This window comes from Panthera pardus, unplaced genomic scaffold, assembly GCF_024362965.1.
Source record: "Panthera pardus isolate Hobbes unplaced genomic scaffold, ASM2436296v1 HiC_scaffold_6, whole genome shotgun sequence".
Taxonomy (NCBI): Eukaryota; Metazoa; Chordata; class Mammalia; order Carnivora; family Felidae; genus Panthera; species Panthera pardus.
The window spans coordinates 87,710,372-87,720,049 of NW_026526991.1; the positions used below are offsets into that span (position 1 = coordinate 87,710,372).

Below are 9,678 nucleotides of genomic sequence, written 5' to 3' on the forward strand. Positions count from 1 at the left end.
TGTAGGCAATGTTTTAAAAATGTTTTGTGTTTCATATTTCCTAATGTTTCTATAATGAACATACAAAAATATTTTAAACATTAAAGATGTAAAAATATCACCAAGCAAGAAATATATACCAGAAAAAATTTAAATTTAATTCAAATTGGCCTACTGTTTCAGAGCTTCAATATATTATTTCTGGCTAGTTATAATAAAGCCAATGGACCAGAACAAATTCTTTAATAATTATACTATCACTTATAATAAATCTATCTTTAAAAGATTTAAAGGTTACATCTAGAATACTAATGTTAAAGAGAAAAACAATCATGTTGCAAACAATATTAAAATCTTGAGACACCAAAACACACTGTCTTCTTATATTTGGGAGTGTTGACACAAAAATCACTCTAATCTAGAAGTAATGACAAAAATAAGAAAACTATAGTCATCTTAGTTGATGTTGTGTTAGGGCAAAATAGGATTCAGCTTAAAACACTGGCACTGGACATTTTCACTGAAAATGTCATTTCATCTTGATGGCTAATTTGCGTATCACCTCAAGAATAGTCTGTTTCAAGGACACCATGTTTATGAGTATTGAGCTCTTCATTCCTGTGTGAGAAGAAGAAGGAAAGCTCAAGGACATGAATGGAAAGATCCTCCAGATTTTCTCCCTCTCTCTATTCATTTGCAGTTGCAGCAGTAGAGCAAAGGCACACAACTATTTAGAAGGATTTGCATTTGGCAAATCCTTAATTGTTCTTCCACCACTTGAACAGATTCCTCCAGGAAAAGAGTTATGGCAAAGTTTTCATCCAACATCCTGGGTTGGAGTAGATCTTACTCTGGAGGCCAAAGAAAAAGAAGCCAATCGCTTTTCATTTTTTTTACTTAAAAAAAAAAACACGACAGAATTCTCTGTTCATATGAGTTTGAAAATGAATCTTCCGGTCTTGAAAGAGCATAGATGGCCTGAAAAGGTGTAATTGGATCACATAGAAGCCCTGAAGCTCTGTGCCCTAATCCTGTGACATAGATTCCATCCACAGTCAAACTCCAAAGACTGCCAGAGAGATAGTCAGAGAGCAACCCCCAACACCCTCTTCTTTTACTCTCATGAGGAAACCCTCTGGACTAGCTTGTCTTCTGGACACCAAATAATCTCATGGTACTTGCTAATACGAACTGTGAGTTGTTAAGAAAGCTAAGCCCCCTAATGCAAGTAATTGTTTGTGTCAGATTCAGATTTAACAAGTACTATTTATGTGCCAGGTGAATTATATACTTTTGGCTGATCCTTAAAACAACTCAGCAAGGTTAGCATTAGAATTCCCATTTTATAGAAAATTATACAACTCAGAGCTGTTAAGTGACTTGTCAAGAACTACCCAACCAATAAGCATCAGAGTCAAAATTTGAACCCAGATCTGAGTTGATCTGACTTTAACCTGTGTCCTTTCCTATTTCTATTAACCTGACAAGGGCCCAATTTTAATGGTGTGTATGGATAAGATACTTGTAGTGCAGAACTGAAGGGTTTATTAGCTGCTCTCCTATGAGAATCTGGTGTGATAGTCACAAAATACAAAAGCAGAGAACTAAATCTTACCTGGAGGTGGAGATCAAAGACAGCCAATTCCTCTCAACTTGCTCAGCAAGAGGCTGGACCCCACTCCACAGACTGAAAGAGGAAACTGGGGTGAATTCTACAGCAGCTCTGAGCAGTTCTGCCAGGTGGGGAGAGCCTGGATGGACACAGACAGAGCAAATTAGGGGAAAGAAAAGATGAAGGGCATGGTCTCACCCCTGGGCAATTTCGACTGTTTCCTCTTTCCTCCTGGCCTCTTTTCTCTGGCAGTCTGCAGAGAACAGGCCACGCTGGCAAAGCCACTGACGTGCATCTCAGCTCCCAGGGCACAGAGAGAGCTGAAGCTTTTGAGCCATTTCTTTGCAATTTGCTGCAAGTTTAAGGCCACACGTGATAAAGCTTTCTGTATGGGAGAGAGTGAAAAGAGAAAAGACCACTTGTGATCTTACTTGCTGATTCCCAGAAACAAAACTCTGCAGGGGGCAGAGGGGAAGGGAACAGAAGCAGGAGGAGGGGCGGAAGTCTGTAACAAAGATCCCTCCTTCTCCTTCCAAGAAGTTTTTAAGCCAGCTGCTCCTTGAGACATCATTGGGATACTTCTGTTTAAAAAGAAAAAAAAAAGGCTCATAGGCTAAATCTCTGTGTGGTTTCTTTTCCCACTGGGATTCTAGAATCTTAGGGAACACATACCAGGTCAGGATCAAGGCTCTGCAGAGTTCTTTCTAGAAAGAGTTAATTCTCAGACACAGGATCAGTTGCTCACATCCACAATTTATAAGGACCCAATAGAAAAAGAAAAAAACAAAACAACATTGGATTTTTCAGCATCCACTTGTTTATGCTATCTAAATTCTAAGGAGAGAGAACTCCTTGCACTGAAAAATTCTCAAATTACAATAAATTCTTTTTCCAAGAGTACCATTTTAGGAGGATTCTGAGCCATATCAGCTTGCATTTGGTTATGGTAATAAATAAATTTGCTATCGGGTATCATCCAAGATCCATCATATTCTTAAATGGCTGTGACTCTGACCTGGTCACTAAACTTTACTGAATTTCAGCTTCTTCCTCTGTGAAGCAGAATTTTTATTCAAAATAAAATAGATTCATGGGGGTCTCTTAAAGATTAAATTATATGAGCTATTCAGAAGTATATTCCAAATAACAAAATGTTATAAATGACTAGAAAGTATCATCATTACATATACAATTTCAGTTCACACAATGGTAAGGATCATTAACCAAAAATCAAAGGTTATAAGCACATTTCACTACAAATGAAAAAAAAAAAGGATACAAATAAAGTGATAAATCTTACAATGAGGCAATGGTACATTCAGATTCTGAAAGACCAAATATTTTATTTTAGCAATCAAACTAGCTTTTGCTAGTGAGCAAGCATTGCAATAGGTCTTGTATTTTCAATGTGTTTAACAGTGTGGCCATTAGTGCATTCAAAGGGAAGCAGTGTTTACTATCCCAAAGTGCAAAGAGCCTACGTTTCCTCACCAACAAATGGAATTTTCCCGAGTGTAATTTGGTCTATCCTCAGCTTACTCAAGTTCACTCTCTAACATGATTCCTTTTCTGACCTCTTCAGTCCACAGTTAAAGTTACAGTTTTGAATGTACATACTACTTACTTTACACAATATTCAGCACTTCTCATATGTAGTCTTTCATTGGACTATATCCTACTTCCATATTTTAGATCAGCAAACTTTTCCTGCAAAGGGTCAAATAGTAAGTGTTTTAGGTTTTGCAGGCCATATAAACTTTACCATAACCACTCACCTCTGCTGCTGTGGTGTGAAATTAACCATAAATGAATGAGTTTTCTAGGGCTGCATTAACAAAGCCCCCACAAACTGGGGAGCTTACAACTGCAGAACTTTATTATCTCAGTTTTGGAAGCTAAAAGTCCAAAACTAAGGTGTCAGCAGAGCCATGCTCCCTCTGAAACCTAAAGGGATTCTTCCTTCTCTTCTACCGTCAATGTTTGTTGACAATTGTTGGAATCGTAGATTCATTACTTTAATCTCTGCCTCTATTGTCTCATGACCATTGTCTCTTATGTGTCTCTGTCTTCTCCTATTCTGAAAAGGACAGTCATAGTGAATGAGGACCCATTCCAGTGCCCATCTTAACTTGATCACATCTGCAAAGACCCTATTTCCAAATAAGGTCACATTCACTGATACAGGGCATTAGGATTTCAACATGTTTTTAGTGGGGAGGACACAACTTAACCCATATCATTCATATTGTCATTTCCCTCCTTACCTGAGTTGTTTCACATAACTGTTTTAATCACTCACTTGCACAGCGCATCACTTCCTTTGTCCATTGGTCAATTTGTTCTTCCTTGACAAACCACAGTTGGGTTAAATTCAAATTTCTCTCTACTCTGTATTTACACCCACACTGTTTTAAATAGTTGAAGAAAAACTCATTAACATGACATAAGGGCTTATCTTAAATTTATGACCACTGACCTCACTGGGTCTTAGAGGCATTGTTAAGCATAACTTTTAATAACCTAATCCCTTTCCCTTTCTTCCAAATGACTTCTCAAACCCTCAACATTTCTTTCCCAACTTTCATTATCAGCTGATGACCTTGCTTAGGGAACTCACTGATGAAATCAGGAGAGAAATATTGTACTCTTCCCCCACCACGTTTACTCTCCATCTGCATTTGTATTCATCTGATTTGTTTCCTCTTCTATTCCTATGGTGGTATGGTCCATGTTTCTAAGACCAAGCTTTCATCTGTACTCCTTACCTAAAATTCCTCTTCTCCAATTCTTGTCCCACCAACTCTGTTTTTTTTTTTTTTTTTGCCTCCACAACTCTACCACAACTACTTTCATAAATAACATCAAAGGCCTTCATATTAATAAATTCAGCAGTTTCTGGGCTTCATCTTCATTGAGCTATTAGCAGAATTGCATACCATTGATTGTGTCCTTCTCTTTAATCCATTCTCTTCACCCGGTTTTTATAACTCCACACTCTCTTTGTTTTCCTCCTGGCTAAGTGGTCATTTCCTGTTAATATTCATTGCCACAGCACTCCACAGTTCAGTCCTTAGAATATCTGAGAATATCTTCTTTGCCCTATCTACATATACTCCCAAATCACCTCATCCAGGCTCATGGCTTAAAATGTCATTTATAATTTAAGATGAACCAGGTTAAGAAAAACTTGGTAGTCCTATATTTGAACCAGGAGTTTTCAGTCTGAGTGATATATATCTTAGCTCTCTGCACTGAAAAGGTCTAAAACCAATCATCAACCAGTAGCAATAAGTGCAACCAGCACTGAATTGGGTCTATAAATGCTATAAAAAAGGAATTATGGCTTCTCAATATGTGATTACCACCAGGTCTGAGAATATAAGATGGGCCCAGAATATTTGTCATACAAAAAAGCAGGGAGGCCTTGAAGACTAGATTGTGCCCCAGTAACTCATGGGCGAATTTGAACAAGCTCCCACTAACCAACTGTAGGAAATTTTCATCATTAAGAAAAGTAACTGTAATTGTTGAAATATATAGAATGTTTAAATTCATGAATTCATAGCACTCCAAAAAAAGAACATGTTAAACTCTGGATGCTTCTAAGGAACCACTTCAATACATCTAAAACTGGTACTTAGGAGAAAAATTACATTTATCCTGTCTTTCCTAGTCATTAGAATCATTAAAATGTGAAGACATTTTTTTCTCTATAGAAATATTCCAAATAATGAACAAAAAAAGGATGAAAGAACTAGAATACCATAATTTTCAAACCCCTAATGAATTAATGCATCTAGGTAATGGTCACCAACGATCAATAACAATACAAAAAAGAAGGAGCTATTTTAAATATCTCAATGGACTCTAGAAACTTGAAATATCACCTCTGAAATAGCACTCTTCCCTAGTCCAAAAAAAATCTTACCAAACCTCAGTTTAGATCTAAATATCAGTTCTTAAGAAATGCAGGGAAGAGAGGAGTGAATGCCTGGGTGGCTCAGTTGGTTAAGCCTCCGACTTTGGCTCAAGTCATGATCTCATGGTTCATGAGTTTGGGCCGTGCATCCGGCTTTCTGCTGTCAGCACACAGCCCACTTCAGATCTTCTGTCCCACACTCTCTCTACCCCTCCCCTGCTTGCGCTCTCTCAAAAATCAATAAATGTGTGGGGAAAAAAAGAAGAAATGCAAGGAAGAGAAGAACATGCTAAATGAAACTATAAAGGTGCAATCAGCAAAACCCAAAATGGAGACTCTCATTAAGACAAACAACTATTTTTTTTTCCCAACCAAAAGTGCAAGAAAGAAAGGAAATGGGTCCAATTAATAAATGGACCATAGACCTTAAAAGACACCTCATCAAAGAGGATATAAAGATGGTAAATTAGTATATGAAAAGATGTTCCACATCATTAGTTATCAGGGAAATGCAAGTTAAAGTGGCAGTAGGACACCAATACACGCCTATTAGAATGGCCAGATTCCAGAACACTGACAACACCAAATGCTGGTAAGGACTTAAAGCAACAGGGACTCTCACTCATTGCTGGTGGGAATATAAAATGGTACACACACTTTGGAAAACAGTTTAGTGGAATCTTACAAAACTAAACATATTCTTCCCATAAGATCCAGCAACCACACTTATTGGTATTTACTCAAAGAGTTGAAAACTTACATCCACTCAAAAACCTGCAACACAGATATTTTCAACAGCTTTATTCATAAAGGCTAAAACTTGCAAGTAATCATTTTGTCCTTCAGCAGGTAAGTAAATAAACTGTGGTCCATCCAGACAGTGGAATAGAATTCAGTACTAAAAAGAAATGAGCTATCCAGCCATGAAAAGACATGGAGGAACTTTAAATGCTTATTTCTAAGTGAGAGAAACCAACCTGAAAAGGCTACATACTGTATGATTCCAACTATATGACATTCTGGAAAAGATAAAAGTATGAAGATAGTGAAAGACCAGTGATGGGCAGAGGTTAGGGCTGGCGGCGATGAACAGGCAGAACACAGAGGATTTTTAAGGCAGTGAAAATACTCTGTATGATACCATAAGGACAGATACATGTAATTATACATTTGTCCAAGCCCTTATAATGTACAACACCAAGTGAATCCTAAGGTAAAATAATGGACTTTGGGTGATTTATGATGTGTTCATAAATGGTCCATAAATGGTAAGTTCATTAATGGTAACAACTGTGCCACTCTGATAGTGAGACTGGTAATGGGGAAGGCTGAGTGTACAGGGGGCAGGGGTATATGGGAAATCTCTGTACCTTCCCCGAAGTTTCACTGTGGGCATGAACTTCCATCATGTGGAATAACCATGTGGTTCATATGCCTTCTTTATTTTCACTGTGTTCCTCATCCTAGTCATGATTTGTAGAAGACATAATTATAGCCCCCAAAGAAGTCCACCCCATCATCCCCAGAAAATTATAAATATGCTAAGTTACATGGCAAGAGATTTTTCAAATGTAATTAAAGATCTTAAAGTAGGGAGATCATCTTGGATTATCTGGGCCCAATATCATAACATGAGGCCTTAAAAGGAGAGAACTTTCCTAGCTGGAGACAGAAGGATGCAGCAGAAGTCAGAAAGTCTCAAAGTGTAAGAAGGAATCAGGTGACATCACCAGTTTGAAGATGACGAGCGGTGAGAGAAGCAATGCCTACAGGAAGGAAGTTGCCTGAAGACCCTGAGAAAGGCTCTCAGACATCAGCTGGCAAGGAATGGGGGACCTCAGTCCTATACCACAAGGAACTGCATTCTGCCAACCACCTAAATGAGTTTAGAAGTGGATTCTAGAGACTTCAGAGAGGAGTCCGGGCTGGCAAACACTTTGGCAAACACTTGATTTCAGTCTTGTGAGAGACCAGAAAGAGAGTCCTGCCAAGTCCCTTTAGACTTCTGACTGGCCAAGCTCTGACCCAATAAGTCACCATTGTTGTGGTAATTGATTGTTGGTTTGAAGCCACCAAGTTTGTGGCAATTGATTATAGCACAAATAGAAAATGATTACATAATCGTTAACTACTTTGCACTCTCTGAAGACCAGGACTTCTCTGAATTCACCTTTGGCATCTTATAGGGAAAAGGCAGTCAAATTGACAGTAGAGTAAGCACAAAGTATGAACCAATATGTTCTCCCCATGCCCATCCAGCTCTAACTGGCCCCAATAGCCCAAAAGATCTCAGCCAGCATGGGCAGCCTGATAATTCTTCAAATCTGACAAATTTCACCAGAAGTGGACCTTGGGCTCCTTTATAAAGCCAGCAATGATGTCAGAAAGAATGATCAGGACCTGAAGTAGCTTCAGGATTAAATAAGCTTAAATCGATCCTAATAAGCAGAAGAGTTTCTAATTATTTAAGAACTGATTTTATTTCATTTTTCTTTTCATTGGTTGGGGTGTACCCATATCCCGAGCTCCACCTCATGTGGCTCAGCAGGCATAGGGGTGATCTGTAGAGCTGACCCAGGACACACTAAACTGATCTCCAAGGCAGTGGCTATGGTCATCCCTTTGCCCTGGGCTGAATCTCAGGAGCCATTAGAAGATACCTATCATCACTTCTCTTACCCAACCATGTAAATGAACATTTGCTTACCTACAAACAGTTTTGATAGCACCTAGTTGCAGGAAGGAGATGAAGGTTGGGACTGGAATTTCCAGATATTGCTTCCTTCCCACTGAGGACATCACTGTAAAAGGAAAGCCTTGGGAGAGGGATAAAGTTTACAACTCAAGAAGATACTGTCAATCTTCTGCCCTTTTGTGCTGTCTGTGATTGGAAGTATGTATGTGTATACAAAAGAAAGAAAATATACGTATACAGTGTGTGTAAATACTCCACTGATAATAACTTGCCTAAGACACAGAAATACAAATGATAGATGGTTAGTTCCTTTGGTGAGGGATAGTTTGGGGCCAAAGTGAAGAAAGCTACAAATATACCAAGTTTAGGAGCAGGGATTTTGCCTAACAGGGAATGAGGGAAATCTGTATGTGTAGCTTAAAGAATTAATTCCTTGAAAACTGTGGATAAAAATCGTATTTGCTTTTTTTTTTGTCTGAAGACTGTATGTTTGAGTTAGTTAAAACACTCTGAATGTTTTGAATCGTTCAGTTTTCTTAAAAGCTTTCAAAGATGCAGAACAAGAATTATTCTGAGTCTGTACAACCAAATATCCCATGTATTAGGCATCAACAGACAATCCGTATAGGACAAATTGTAGTATTTATAGGATCAGTGGCAGAGCTATTTTACAGAACTCTGCAGCTGAATGCCAGAAATCTAGGTATGTTGATTATGGTGTTAACTATTTGATTAGACAAAGAACACAGCTTAGTTACAGAGAGATGAAACTAAGAATTCATCAGCAATAGGCAAGGAAATGTGATCATGGGGGAAAAAGCCCCCAGGAGTCCTTAGGAATTGTAGGAGTCCAGCAGATGTCTCACTATAGCATGTATAGCTGGGCACAAACCACTGCATTTGGATATGAGAGGGAAGGATGCCTTCAAAACTGGATGGGGGGCTTGGATTGTACAAATAACTACATCAAACATAATACCACAGAATTATATTTATATTATACATTATTTTCACATTGTAACATCCACATTGATCATCTGTGACACAATTCTAATAATTTTGAGTATATGTTTACTGTAATATATATATATATATATATATATATATAATCAAGAGGCACTTCCAATAATTCTGGCAAAAAAGGAGCATCAATATAGTGTCTATGCTAAAAAACAATAAAAATAAATACAAATTAATATTTTTTTCTGTACAATTTTATGTCTTACAAAATATTTATCAGCCATTAACTAAATCACTTAACAAATAATTTTGATAGGAAGATACGAAGTATTGCTACATGTATTAAGTGTGAGATACAGGTGTAAGGACAAGATTTACTTCAATTGCAAAATGATCCCTTAAGTCCAATGCTTCACTCTTGGGTTTCTAAAAGTTGATAAATTTGGAGAGTTGTTAATAAACACGTTGAGAGTGGTAAGAACTACCTTGTTAAAAATTGTCATGTGCAAAAGA

The 9,678-nt window shown here is 37.8% G+C and overlaps 1 protein-coding gene across 5 annotated transcripts in view; it reads right to left on the reverse strand.

The window, feature by feature from the left end:
- SLCO1C1 (solute carrier organic anion transporter family member 1C1) overlaps positions 1-6,562 on the reverse strand; it is a 74,706-nt gene extending 68,144 nt beyond the window's left edge. The window contains exons 1-2 of one of the 5 annotated variants that reach the window (XM_019452143.2): positions 2,264-6,562; positions 1,595-1,730 (exon numbers count right to left, since the gene is read on the reverse strand). The gene's annotated coding sequence lies outside the window, so the exon portion shown is untranslated. Of the gene's footprint in view, positions 1-1,594; positions 2,175-2,263 lie in introns of those variants that run through there. The other 4 variants (XM_019452144.2, XM_019452145.2, XM_019452147.2 and 1 more) reach the window with 4 other exon arrangements.
- Positions 6,563-9,678: the final 3,116 nt, after the last annotated feature.